This window comes from Pongo abelii, chromosome 12, assembly GCF_028885655.2.
Source record: "Pongo abelii isolate AG06213 chromosome 12, NHGRI_mPonAbe1-v2.0_pri, whole genome shotgun sequence".
NCBI classification, from domain to species: domain Eukaryota; kingdom Metazoa; phylum Chordata; class Mammalia; order Primates; family Hominidae; genus Pongo; species Pongo abelii.
Genome location: NC_071997.2, coordinates 117,722,096 through 117,736,346, shown reverse-complemented (window position 1 = coordinate 117,736,346; position 14,251 = coordinate 117,722,096). Strand labels below are relative to the sequence as shown.

The window sequence follows — 14,251 nt, the reverse complement described above, 5'->3', positions numbered from 1 at the left end:
TAGATTAAATGAAAAATCAAACTAATATTTCTATATCCCCATAGAAGGTGCAGTTTTGTGCCTAAGAGTTTTCATTCAAGAGTTTAATACAGACAGCCTGGCACATATTCAAGGACTGAAGTCCCAGAAGCAGATAAGGTCTGATCAGAGTGGAACTGTCACTTCCATGGTCTGTGTAGCTTACTCCTATCACATGGCTAAAGGAAAAGTTCACTTTTCTGACTGCGTAAGTCTATTATTATTGAATTGACCATCCACTGAAGATCTTATTTTTCTTTCATGCTAAATTGTGTCTTTTCTATCTCTTCCATTGGATACTTGTGAAAATCAGACTTTTGGACAGAATAGAGGTGATATGGTTTGGCTGTGTCCCCACCCAAATCTCACCTTGAATTGTAATAATCCCCATGTGTCAAGGGTGGGACCAAGTAGAGATAACTGAATCATGGCGGCAATTTCCCCCATACTGTTTTTGTAGTAGTGAATAAGTCTCATAAGATCTGATGGTTTTATAAATGGGAGTTCCCCTGCACAAGGTCTCTTGCCTACTCCCATGTAAGATATGTCTTGACTCCTCATTCACCTTCTGTCATGATTGTGAGGTCTCCCCAGCCATGTGGAACTGTGAGTCAATTAAACCTCTTTCCTTTATAAATTACCTAGTCTTGGGTATGTCTTTATTAGTAGCATGAAAGAAGACTAATACAATAGGCCTTGTAACTATGCCTTAATTCAAGAACTATCCATTGTCCATATGACTTGTACTCAGCACTCTTCTAGGCTCTGGAGATACAGAAAGAAATGACAGTCTTTGCCTTCCAGGAGCAAACAGTGTTACAGGATTATTTATCTGCTACTTTTGTTTGTTTGTTTTTTTACCAAAATTGTGGATGTCACAGCACAGAAAAATCTTTTTGAGTATATACCCAATAATGGGATTCCTGAGTCAAATGGTATTTCTGGTTCTAGATCCTGAAGGAATTGCCACACTGTCTTCCACAATAGTTGAACTAATTTACACTCCTGCCAACAGTGTAAAAGTGTTCCTATTTCTCCACATCCTCTCCAGCATCTGTTGTTTCCTGACTTTTTAATGATCAGCATTCTAACTGGTGTGAGATGGCATCTTACTGTGGTTTACATTTGCATTTCTCTAATGACCAGTGATGATGAGCTTTTTTTTTATATGTTTGTTGGCCACATAAATGTCTTCTTTTGAGAAGTGTCTGTTCATATCTTTCACCCATTTTTTTGATGGGGTTGCTTTTTCTTGTAAATTTGTTTAAGTTCCTTGTAGATTCTAGATATTAGCCCCACACATATATTTATTGCAGCACTATCCACAATAGCAAAGACTTGGAATCAACCCAAATGTCCATCAATGATAGACTGGATTAAAAAAATGTGACACATATACATCATGGGATACTATGCAGCCATAAAAAAGGATGAGGTCATGTCCTTTGCAGGGACATAGATGAAGCTGGAAACCATCATTCTCAGCAAACTAACACAGGAACAGAAAACCAAACACTGCATGTTCTCACTCATAATTGGGAGTTGAACAATGAGAACACATGAACACAGGGAGGGGACTATCAAACATTGGGGCCTGTCAGGGGGTGGAAGACTAGGGGAGGGATAATATTAGGAGAAATACCTAATGTAGATGACAGGTTGATGGGTGCAGTAAACCACCATGGCATGTGTATACCTATGTAACAAACCTGCACATTCTGCACATGTATTCCAGAACTTAGAGTATAATTTTTTTAAAAAGTTGATAATTATTATGAATAAAACCAGAATGACTACTTACAAAAAAAAAGAAAGAAAGAAAAATATTTTTTATGTTGATTCTGTCATCCAGTGTTTTTATGATCCTTCCTAGCTCACTATCCTTAGAAGTTCATTTCTATGGCTCCATCAAAGTCATTGTTTAACATTGTGAAGCAGTTCAGGACCAAGGACAGAGCTCCCTGTGCGCCTGAGAACAAAAACGCATTTCCAATTCAAGTGAAACATTTCCTAAGTCTCTACCTTGTGTACTAGAGGTTCAGAGATTAATTAGGCACAACCACAATTCTCTAAGACTGTCCCAAATATGGCTGTGACAAGGACACAGCACATAGGTACAGTGCAACATGGCAACGATTATCAAACATGTCCAGATCGTATTCCTCCCCTGGTCCTTCAAGATCTTTAAAGATCACGTCCAAGGCATGCACGCAGAGGAGCTAAGACTTGTTTGGAATATAGGATGGCAAACTATTTCAGAGATTACGATTCCCTTTCGCCTTGAGCTACATCTGTCCAAATTGAATTTACTTGAACAGCGGGATAGCTATTACAGCGGCACTCTTTCAGCACTGTAATCTAATGAGATGGCTTTGGATACTATTAAAAGTTAAATCAGTCGATAAATGAAATATTAAAATCACTGGAGAATTGGCCCAATGCACAAAATATTAACACTGCAAGCTCTAAATCAAATGCTGAACATGAATTTGGCCAAAGCTATTAAAACAAGAGTTTGGACTCTGTCCTAAATTTTGGAGCTGTGCCTTGGGAGAGCTTTTCAAAAGCTCAGTTTTTCCTTTTATTAGCACCTTGGGGTAAGGAAGATTCACATTGAGGGCTCTCTTAGGACACTAGACACTAGAAATCCTGCTCTTGGAACCCACAACACTTAGAGGATGAGACATTAAATCACAGAGTAACATGACAAGTGCTTTATCTATTAATCATCTAACTTCCCACTAAATCTTGAAGTTTGGGTATCTCTCTCTGCCTCTCTCTATCTCTGTCTATCTCTTTCTCTCTCTCTCTCTCTCACTCTCCAGTCCCCTTTTTCTTTGAGTCCCATAAGAGTTACCTGTCAAAGTTGTATTCATCCTTCAAGGATGAAGTTCAAACTCCACCACTTCCAAAAACCTTCTGTGATGCCTTAGTCAGAATCACTGTCTCCTTCACAATTAATCTCTCTTCCATGGCTTGATGCATATACACTTGTCGGACTTTCTGTCTTTCAGCCTGCCCACAACATGTGTCACTGTCTTAGTTTAGGTTCGTCCAGAATCACACCCTGACACAAGGATTCAAGGCAAAAAGGTGTATCTGGCAGGTAGAGGGAGCATTAGGAGGGGTGGGCTAGTGATAGAGGGAGGTAATACAGTTGATCAAAAGTGTAATATTAATCCAGTTACCTATAGGTGATGGATGCTTTATTTCAATGGAGAACTTTGAGAATTGGTATAAAACACATCCCTCATGATTATCCACCTGAGGGTCAAGGGAGCTGAGCTATTTGCACATCAATTTCCAAAAGTAGTTATTTGAGGGCTGCTTCCAAGGTCTGTTCCCCAATAAAACCAAACTACCACTTGCAGGCAGGGCAGCCTTCTCTGGTTCTAAAAGAAAAATATTCAGGCACAGGATATCCTTTGGACTGAATTGTGTCCCCCAGTGTGACTGTATTTGAAGATAGGGTTCTTAGGAGATAATTAAGTTTAAATGAAGTTTTAGGGGTAGGATCTTACTCCAATAGGACCAGTGGCCTTATAAAAATAGGGAGAGAATTCTCTCTCTCTCCACAGGCATGCACCAGGGAAAGGCCATGTGAGGACATAGTGAGAAAGTGGCTGTCTGCAAGCCGAGAAGAAAGTCCTCATGAGAACCTGACCATGCTGGCTCCTTGATCATGGGCTTCCAGCTTCCAGACTGTGAGGAAATAAATGGCTGTTGCTTAAGCTGCCCAGTCTGTGGTATTTTTGCTAGGCAGCCCAAGCTAAGACATGGTAGCAGATATTGAAAGTTGGAAGCTGGCAAGAGTATACTAAAAGGAAAAAGGAATATGAGAGAGTCATTGAGAAAATATATTACTGTCCCACTCCTAAGACTGTGGGTTCAAGGGCAGGGACCAAGCAAACTGTCCTCCTTGGGCACAAACCAACAGAAGGAAGCAACATTCATTGACCATCTACTATGTGTCAGGCACTAAGACAGACTTCTTTTAAAAATTAACTTTATTAAGCTATCATTCATATACAATAAAATGCACACATTTTAAGTACATGATTTTGTGAATGTTGACCAACATGTATTCTCATATAACTATCACCGCAATTCAAGATATAGAAAAAATATTTCTATCACTCAGAGATTCCTTTGTGCCCCTTCCCAAGCAACCCCATCCCCACTCCTGGCCCCAGGTTATTGTTGATCTACTTCTGTCACTGTTGAGTAGATTGGTTATTCCTAGCATTTCATATGGAATCCTATCGTATCTGGTCTTTTGTGTCTGGCTTCTTTCTCTCAGCATAATGTTTCTGAGGGTCATCCATGTTGAAGCATGTATCAATAGTTCACTCCTTTTTATTGCTAATTAGCATTCCATTGTATTAACATACCAAATCTGTGTATCCACTCACCTGTTGATGCACTTTGGGATTACTTCCAGTTAGGGCTATTAGCAATTAAGGCTGGTATCAACATTTGCATATAAGCTTTTGTGTGAACATATGTTTTCATTTCTCTAAAGAGTGGAATTGCGAGATCATATGGTAAGTTCATGTTTAATTTTATGTGAAACTGTGTGCTGGGCCTTTTAATTTACCTAATTTAATTGTGTTGACCTCTCAACAATGGAGAATATCATTATTCTTGCTTTTTGAGTACATTGCAGCTCATAGAGGGTAAATGACTTATCTAAGATCAAACAGCCTATAAGGATGGATATGGGATACAAACCCAAGTCTGACTCACCCCAAAACTTTTGCTCTTTCCACCATACCATCTTGCTTTCTTTTATTGACTCAAGCAGGAGAACTTGATGTTAAACCCAAGAAAAGAGGTAAAAAGTTACTTATATTCTTCAACTCTCTAAATATATCTGGTCCAGGGAAGATTGTGACCAAGCTGGAATGAAGCAGCCCCAGAGAGGGAGGAAATGTGGTTTCAGAGGCAAGGCACCTGGCTGGGCTTACCTAGGCCAGATAACAAAGATATCACTACTTACCACAAAAGCTATGGAAAAGAGGAGCTTATCTCCGCCCGTGTGAAGTTCATAGTTTTGAAATCCATAATTGATTGCCTATAGTCTGTCAGCCTGAAAAGGCAACCAATTAATAATGAGCTTTAGGGAGATAGTCTTTTTTTTTCAATGTCTGAGAAAGGGTTTTTACGTCTTATCATCCAGGCAGCCAAGTAGTGCTAGGGTAGCATATAAGATCAATCCAATTGCTGACCAAGGCAATCCAATCAATTAAAACCTGCTAAATACCACTTCACACAGGCTTCAGAAATCACATGCGAGAGAATCAATCCACTGGAACAAGGAAATAAAGGAACCAGTCAAGGTTAAGGTCAAATCTTTAGCAGAATTCTTAAGGGAGGAATTGGCCTGTATGGCAAATCAGTTACTGCTAAAGATGCAAACTTTGGCTAATGTCCAGAAATAGAGGTTGTTAAAAATGCATTAGAAGGGTCATGTTTATATTTCTATAGTTGACTAAAAGTCTTTATTCATAAAAAATAGGGTCCCTGCTGTATATTATAGTCTTTGGTGCCTGTCAATAAGAGATAATATGTTGGAATTTCAGAATTACAGTTCTTAGAAAAGTAAAAAATGTTTGTTGAATCTATGGTTATTGTACAGGATTAAAGCAGCAACAACCAACAGTCATGAATTTTTGTTTCTAACTCAGTTCCGCTGCTGTCTCATGCAACTACTCCCAGTCTTGACTTTGCCACAAGTAATGGAGGATAACGATCTCCCTGCTCCTTACCCCATGGGACATTCAAATGAAGAATTATATCCGAAAGTGCTCTGGAACTATAGGGTGCTATGTGAACATGAGATTTAAAAAATAGTCAGTTCTGACTGCTGTAACAGAATGCCATAGACAGGGAGGTTTAAACAACAGAATTTATTTCTCACAGTTCTGGAGGCTGGAAGGCTCAGATCAGGTGCCGGCACAGCCAGGGGGTGGTAAGCACCCTCTTCCAGGTTTTAGACTGCTGATTCTCCTTGTCTTCTCACAGGGTAGAAAGAAGACAAGAGAGAGCTCTCTGAGGTCTCTTTATAAGGGCACTAATCCCATTCATGAGAGCTGCACCCTCATGACCTAGTCATCTCTCAAAGACTCCAGTTTTGAATACCATCACTTTGGAGGTTAGGATTTCAACATATGAATTGTGGATGGGGGCACAAGCATTCAGTCCCTACTAAATGTTCAACGTTTTTCTGTTAATGTTTATTAACATTATGTTAATAGTGTTTATTGTCCATTCAATGTTTATTGTCCATTCTCAAAATATATTTCTGGAAAATGGAACACATATATTAATCTCTTTACCCCCTCAAAAGGTCATTAAAATGACAGTAAAATAATTTTTAAGTGTGAATACATGGAGACAAGAGACTAGTAAAAGCTGCCAATGAAAATAATAGAGGTCAATTAACTTCTGAAGCTGGGGGAGTGGCCAAGGGAAGCTGCATTCCAAGGGCTACAAAGATGAATACCTAAAGGAAGTCACCTGAGAGCTCAGGACATGCAGGCATCAGGTCCACTGAAGACAGGTAGGAGACAAAGGCTGATGGCAAGGGAGGAAGGTGAAAGTCTACACAGCAGGTAGTTGCGAGATGCCCAGGCAACTATCTTACTGTAAGTAGCCTTCCCTTTCACAGACATATATTCTGTGGACCAGATGCACAAATCCCAGGAAAGTGATGTGCAAGATAATTTATTATTTCAACTTTTATTTATAATTGTTCTAGTAACTTTTAATACACTGATTGGGCGTAGCATATGTAAAGTGTTCATACATAATGTAAAAAGATGGACAGCAAGAACAAAGAACATGTTAGTTCTAAAAAAATTAAACCATAGAAGTTGCAGCCTGCTCACCAGAGTGATGGAGAGAGGCTGAAAAGAGGCATTATGTGAGGATCTACATGCCAAATAGTGGAATCCTCAGACCCTTTCTCTGTCAGAGGATATCCCTCTCATGCAGGTGATTGGAGGGTACTTCTCTGGGGAATGTGATCAACATGAGAAAAAAATACCTAATTATACTAACATTCAAGGTACCCCAAAGGAAAGGACAGTCAGTGACAAATTCCCTTGTTGACAAGTCCTCTCCCCAACACAAATACACAGAGAAAGCTCCATTCCACTTTTAAGTCTACTCTTAAATATGAGCATAAATTCAGAGATAAATAGAAATCATGAAAACCTCTAACATGAAAAACAGGAACTAAAATAAAGGGCTTGAAGAAACATAATGCTTGGAGCCAGAGAAAAATATAAGAAACAATAACAATTAATAATGCCAGAATTACTTTGGGGGAGATACATCTATAAGAAAAGAAACAAACATATTTGATTCAGTGGTACCCAATATAGTTAGAATAATAAATACTGACTTTGTGAAATAACTAAATTGGAAGAATAAAGGGAGAGAAAGCAGGTGAGTGGGCACCAGCCTGTAATAAAGCTAAATTATTTTCTACCATAATGAGAGAAGTTACTAGATAATGTCTTAAAATGACAAACCATGGAATGTAGTATAAGATTTTGGGAAGATGGTTGTGAGATAGGTGTGTGTGTCTTTTAATCTCTCCAAATCATCCCCCCAAAGCACAAAGAACTAAGAGAGCAAAAACTAGAACTCATGTAAAAACCTCTGAAACAAAATTAGGTGACAAGATACCCCATGAATCCCATATTGTGAGTGGGTGAGAACAAAGCAGGGACAGTTCAAGACCTGCATGCTATTAGGATCTGTGCAGAGGAAGCAGGTGGAATCAGTGGGCAATTGGTGGATCTAACAACTGTGAAATAACCAACAAGTATTCACTCAAAAGTTCAGGGTACCCATTTCTTGCAAATTTGTTGTGACTGAGGGGTTTACACACTCTAATAGCAAGTGAGCACATATTGCTCTCTATGTGCCCTCTACATAAAGCAGTCTGCACCCTGTGAATTCTTGGAATTAATGAACCAAAGTTGCTTTCCAAGAAAAATCCCCCCTCTAAGGAAAAACTGCTGGGAATAGAACCCAGATTGAAAACAATAAGGACAATAAAGAAAAAGAAAAAAATAAGGCCTAGATAAAATTTGGGGAAGGAGCAAGGAACGCTTAGAAGGGAGTACATCTACCTCTCATTAAAATAATAGAAGAGGGACTTTCTAGCCATGAAATTAGAAAAACTCCCCTAAACCAGGTCTCCCTTATTATTATATTTAATTATATTAATTAAATATCATATATTTATTATATTAATTAAATACTAATATATTGTATATTAATATATAATATATTAATAGGTTTAATATTGTTATTATTACAGTTTGAGAAAACTAATTTCACATTAAAAAATGATCATTAGAATAGATGAAGGCCAAATGCTCTGCAAAGTTATTGAAAGAAAATAAAGAGTAGCACAGCATCCCTAAGGATAATAAAAGCACACCAGAAAGCCAAATCTGCAAAATGGATACAAATTATAACTTACTATCACAAAATGGGCTAAACAATGTTAAAAATGATATAAGAGATGAAAGAATATAATTCAGAATTAGAAAAAATAGGAAATGAGAAAATAGAACTCAGAAAAAAGGGACATTTAAAAAACTGCTTTTAGAAATGAAGGCAAAACAAGAGGCCACACAAGAGTGAATAAACACAAGAGATAATTCTTTAAGAGAAAAATAAGATTAAACATAAAGGATTGTGAAAAAGTTAATGAAAGGAATTATAGATAAAGAAACAAATTTAGAAAACAGCCAGTGAAGATCCAACATACGTATAATGGGAGACATCAAAGACCAAAAGTTTGAATAAATGAGGAAACAAATACTAAAAATTGCAATTCAAGATGTGCTTGAAATTAAATATACACATATGCAAAACTGCATATTGAAAGAGCACAGCATTTACTTGAGAAAATCAGCCCAGAATGGTCATAACCAGGCATGCTTTGGCAATCCAAGAAAAACAAACAGACATCAAGTTAATTATAAGGGTAAGAAAATAATGTTGTCATCAAAAATTTTGACATAAATAGTGAATTCCGAAAGTAAGTGGAGTAACATACTTGAAATTCTCAAGGGAAAAAAACAATATAAACCAAAGATTTTATATTCAGTAAAATTAAATTTCAAGTATATAGACTGAAGACAAACTTACTTTCACATACAATAACTCAAAGAATATCATTCTCTTGAGCTCTTCCTTAAATATTTAAAAATTTATTCAAATGAGATCTGAGTAACTAAAATGACTGGCTAGATACTGACCTAAAGACTCATCATGAGCATTAAATGTGTTTGCATGGAGAATAAGACTAAATGAGGAAATAAAGAAGAGAACGTTGCAAATCGTGGTGTTTGCTCTGACAACATAGACATAGTACAATGATAAAAAGGAGAGAATGAGAAGAGCATATGCAATTTAAAAAAACCTGCTTTTAGTAATTATGTTGATGGTGATGTTGGCATTGCTACTTTAAGAATGTTTTGTGTGAATGTGGGATAGAGAAATAAGTAATGATGTGATATTCTAATTCTATTCATCCCTGGGTGAGGTATGGGGGCCTTGAGAACCAGAATTTTCTGTGTGGAAAAAAGGAGATGCATATATAATATAAATATGGTTACATAAGCACCCTGTAGTTCTAAATTTGAGTTAGGCGAGGAGGTATTGGTATGAACTCATGTGTGTGTGTGTGTGTGTGTGTGTGTGTGTTTGTGTGTATCCTAGCTCTATACAGTGAAAAGGCCTACAAACAATGCCAATCTATTGTTTCTCACTAAAAACAAAAACAAACAAGGACATCTTGGGGAAATGGATGATTCCAGATCTGCATAAGAAAATGTTCACAATGAGTCTGAAAAATTCTGGTATGAGAGAGAATTTTTCTCTACCAGCTGATATCAAAGGACACAGGAGCTAAGTAGAAGAGATTCTCCCTGGCCAAAGACTGGACAATCTGAGCATCATTAAGAAAAATAAATGCAGTAAAATGAAACATTCTTAAATCTGTCAGTTTACCCTGATATCCTCCTCTCCATAAAATTATCTTTAGAGGATTCTTTAGAACTAACTCTTTAATTTGAAAATTACTAAATAAATGGAATGGAGTATTTGCTCTGCTCTTTTTATTTTAAACAAACTGCACCTCCAGGAAACTAACTATATGAGACAAAAATTCTCTAGGTATGAGCATTTCAATAAATAAGAAGAAAGATAAAATCAAAAATCACCATTTTATAATCTGTAATAAATAGGCATTGAGAATTAATGGCTGCTAACAGCACAAAAAGAGAGACAAGAGATCATTATGTGCCTCTTGGTGAAAGAACACACCACTGTCTACAAAATAGTTTTGCCTCCTCCCTCCCAAAATAAACAAACTTAAATATGATTAAGTTCTAGAACCAAATATTAAATTACAGGAATCAATCAGCAAAAACCAGACTGTGAGAAATTCAATATGACAAATAATCTAGCCTCTTCCAAAATAAATTACAAGAAAATTATAAAGGTGGAGAATGGTGGTATAAGTTTGCTTGGGCTGCCATCACCAAGTACCACAGGCTAGGTGGCTTAAACAACAGAAATGTATTTCCTCACAGCTCTGAATGCTAGAAATTCAAGATCAAAATGTTGGCAGGATTGGTTTCCCCGAAGTCCTCTCTCCCTGGCTCGTAGATGGACCTCCTCTCCTGGTGTCCTCAAGTGGTCTTCCCTCTGTACACGTCTGTGGCCTAACCTTCTCATCTTATGATCCCAGTCATACCAGAATTTAGCCCACTCTAATAAGCTCATTTTAACTTAATTACCTTTTTTGGGTCCCTGTTCATATACAGTCACATTCTGAAGTATTAGAGGTTAGGGCTTCAACATATGAATTTATGGTGACATAGTTCAACCCGTAACAGGAGCCTACGGATTATAAGAGACTTGAAAATATACCACCTCCACAAATAAACAGTTGGATGATAAAACTATAAAGAAAAATAAAGGAGGGAGGACCATAACAGGCTCCTGGATAGTCTGGGGGGGAAGTATGTGGCTGTGATTGACAGGTGCATGTGGAAAGCATCTGGGGTGACTTCAGCTTCTACCTCCTGACCAGGGAGGTGGGTACAAGGGCAATCCTCTTCTAGTTCATTATGCTGCACATTTGTTTTTTTTTGCAGGTTTCTGCATTTGTGTGATACTTAACAATAACATAAATACAAACAAATATGAAGATAAACATATTATGATAAATATGAAGATAAACACATTATGATAAATACCAGAAGATAGAGCTAAAGGGGTTAGAAGTGGTTGCCTTTGGGAGGAATGAGCCTGAAACTACTTACATATGTTTGTAATGCCTGTCATGTAAGCATGGCAGTACCAGTAGCTTTTCCTTTATCCTGTCTACTACTATGAAAAGTAGAAATTCTACATTAAAAAAAATGTATATTCCCATTGAGGCCTGTCTTCGTGAACTCTCTATAGTCCTAGTGTCTAGCTCAGTGGAAGAAACATGGGACATATACACAAGACATGGGCTTCTGATGAATAAATGAGTAAATACTTGAATTCACTCCAGAATCAGAGAGACGCTGCGTCTAAATCCAGTTTTGCCACTGCATGCCATCACAAAATTGTTTCAATCCCTGAGGAAAAACAATGCCTATAATATGGCAACATGTAACTAGGAAGTCAGACACTGATATACACAGTTATTGAATGTAAAACTTAGAGTTGATTATTTAGGTAAATCTACTTCATAAATGGTATTGCCAGAGAAGGTCTAATTACCTTCAATTAAGTGAAATAGAATACTTAAAAGTGTCTAGCACTTTATCAGGCATACAGTAGATATGCAAAAAAAATTATTTATAATAACTTTTTTTTAGAGACTGAGTCTCACTCTGTTGCCTCAGCTGAGTGCAGTGGTACAATCACAGCTCACTGTAACCGCAAACTCCTGGGCTCAGGCAATCTTCCCGCTTCAGCCTCTTAAGTAGCTAGGACTACAGGTCCTACAGCTCTCCACCATGCTCAGCTAATTTTTTTTTTTAACTTCTTTGTATAGACGAAGTTTTGTTACATCGCCCAGCATGTTCTTGAACTCCTGGACTCACATGATTCTTCTGCCTCACCTCCCAAAGTGCTAGGATTACAGGTGTGAGTAACCATGCCCAATCATAGTAATTGTTAATAGAACTATCATCCTAGGGCCTCAGCAGATGACCTTAACGATAACCATTGAGGGGACCTTGGTAAAAACTGTTCTTTAGCTGAGTCACTATTCACATGAAGCTACTTCAGCCCTTATATCTACTCCTTCCTCATTTGTGGGGATGAAAAGCAGGTTACATAATGCCTTAGTTCTCATGCAACATCATATATCTGCAGAAAACAAGCCAAGTGGCCGCAACCAGAGGCTGGGAGGATAACAGCCACAAGAGAGTTGCAAGGAGGGGCTGGTGTGTAACCAACTCAATTCTCCTTGGTATCTAAAACAGCAATCAGCTTCCTCTGAGTGTTTTGGAGTCTGCTGGAATGAAGGTTTGCTCTTCGTTGATGGGGATATTGACCCCAGCAAGAGTTCAAAAGGAAATTTTATCTTGAAAAGGTATCTCAGCTTCGACTACCATAAAAATACAAAAGACTGTGCAGTTTAAAAACCACAAAATTTTATTTCTCACAGTTCCCAAGGCTGGGAAGTCCAAGATCAAGGTGGCAGCTGATTCAGTTCCTAGTGAGGGCTCTCTTCCTGGCCTGCAGACAGCCACCTTCTCACTGCATCCCCACATGGCAGAGAGAGAGAGAGAGTAATAGAGCTCTGGTGTCTCTTCCTCTTCTTATAAGGACATAAACCCTATTGGATTAGGGAGCCCCCTTATGACCTTATTTGACCTTAATTACCTTTTTAAAGGTCCTATATCCAAATATAGACATACTGGGAGGCAGGGCCTCAACATGTGAAGTGGTGGAGAGGTAGGCACACAAATATTCAATCCATAACAAGAGCATTAGCAGCAAAAATAGGATAATGATACCCTACATCTGTGCAGCACTGTGCAGTTTTCAAAGCACTTTCACACTCAAATTTTTATTTGAACGTCTCAGCAAAAGGTAAGCAGTAAAAGCATTATTACATCACATTTGCAGATGGAAACGTCTCAGGATCTTTTAAAAGATGCAATTAAAACAGTGAGCTTTCTTCCTCATTTCAGGAACATCTTAATTTAATACATATATAGGTTAGATTTTTTTAATCAGAAAAGAAAAAATCACATTAAATATATATGCTAAACTCATTCTAGCAAGAGATTTGGAAAAGTGGAGTAATCATTTTCTCTTTCTCTCTCTCATTAATTCTCTCCTACTTCCCTTTTCCTCTTCCCTATCTGATACTAACAATACCCAATTTTCAATGCAATGCTTCACAAATTTCACACAGTATAGGCAGTTGTGCCCTTCGCAATATGTATCAGATCTTACATGGCAAACTGTGGGTCTGTCTGACATACCTGGCAGAGGAAAGAGGGGGGTTATGCATGGCCACTTGAAGCTTGGAAGTCAGGGTAAATAAATCCGCCATCCCCAGACCCTTACACACTGGGGGCAACATAACCTGCTCAAAATAACTCTGCACTCAAAGCCAGGCTGAACACCCTGGCAGATAGGAAGGTAAGCCATAGGAGTTCCTGGTCAGTTTTTGTAATATATCCTGGTTCTTGTCTCCCACTTTCACCACCTATCCATTCATGCCTTGCTGCTCACCTGTGGCTTAGCTCCTGTTCAGGTCCTGTTCAGAGCCCTGCTCTTCCCTTCTGGGTCAGATGACCACACTTGGTGTCCCTGGCTTTTCCAAAGGCAGCCCTCGCAAAGTGTGCTCCTCAGAACATGTGTCTTTAATCTTGTCCTAGAGAAAAAAAGTATGGCCTATCCTTAAGTTTGGAAATACTTGTTTGAACAGAGTTAGACATGTTCCCTAGCTGCAGGCCTTCTCAGAGCCTTTGGTGGCATGCAGATGAGCTGACACACTCTAAGAAAAGCCTGAGGATATGTGCTTTTCCTAAGCTTGTTGTTCATGGACTCCTTTCTCTGGAGGAGCACCTCTTCCCATCCTTTGGAGCTGGTGATACCAGGAACACAGTGTGGGAAACGCTGCACTGGGGACACAGGCTGTGCCCAACCTCCTCCCACTCCTGCTTACAGGTCACACCCTCAGCCT

General features: G+C 38.4%; 1 long non-coding RNA gene across 1 annotated transcript in view; it reads right to left on the bottom strand.

The window, feature by feature from the left end:
• LOC129057758 (uncharacterized) overlaps window positions 1-13,935 on the bottom strand; it is a 226,882-nt gene extending 212,947 nt beyond the window's left edge. Inside the window, exon 1 of the long non-coding RNA XR_008522512.2 lies at window positions 13,798-13,935. This is a non-coding gene — a long non-coding RNA (uncharacterized LOC129057758). The remainder of the gene's footprint in view (window positions 1-13,797) is intronic.
• Window positions 13,936-14,251: the final 316 nt, after the last annotated feature.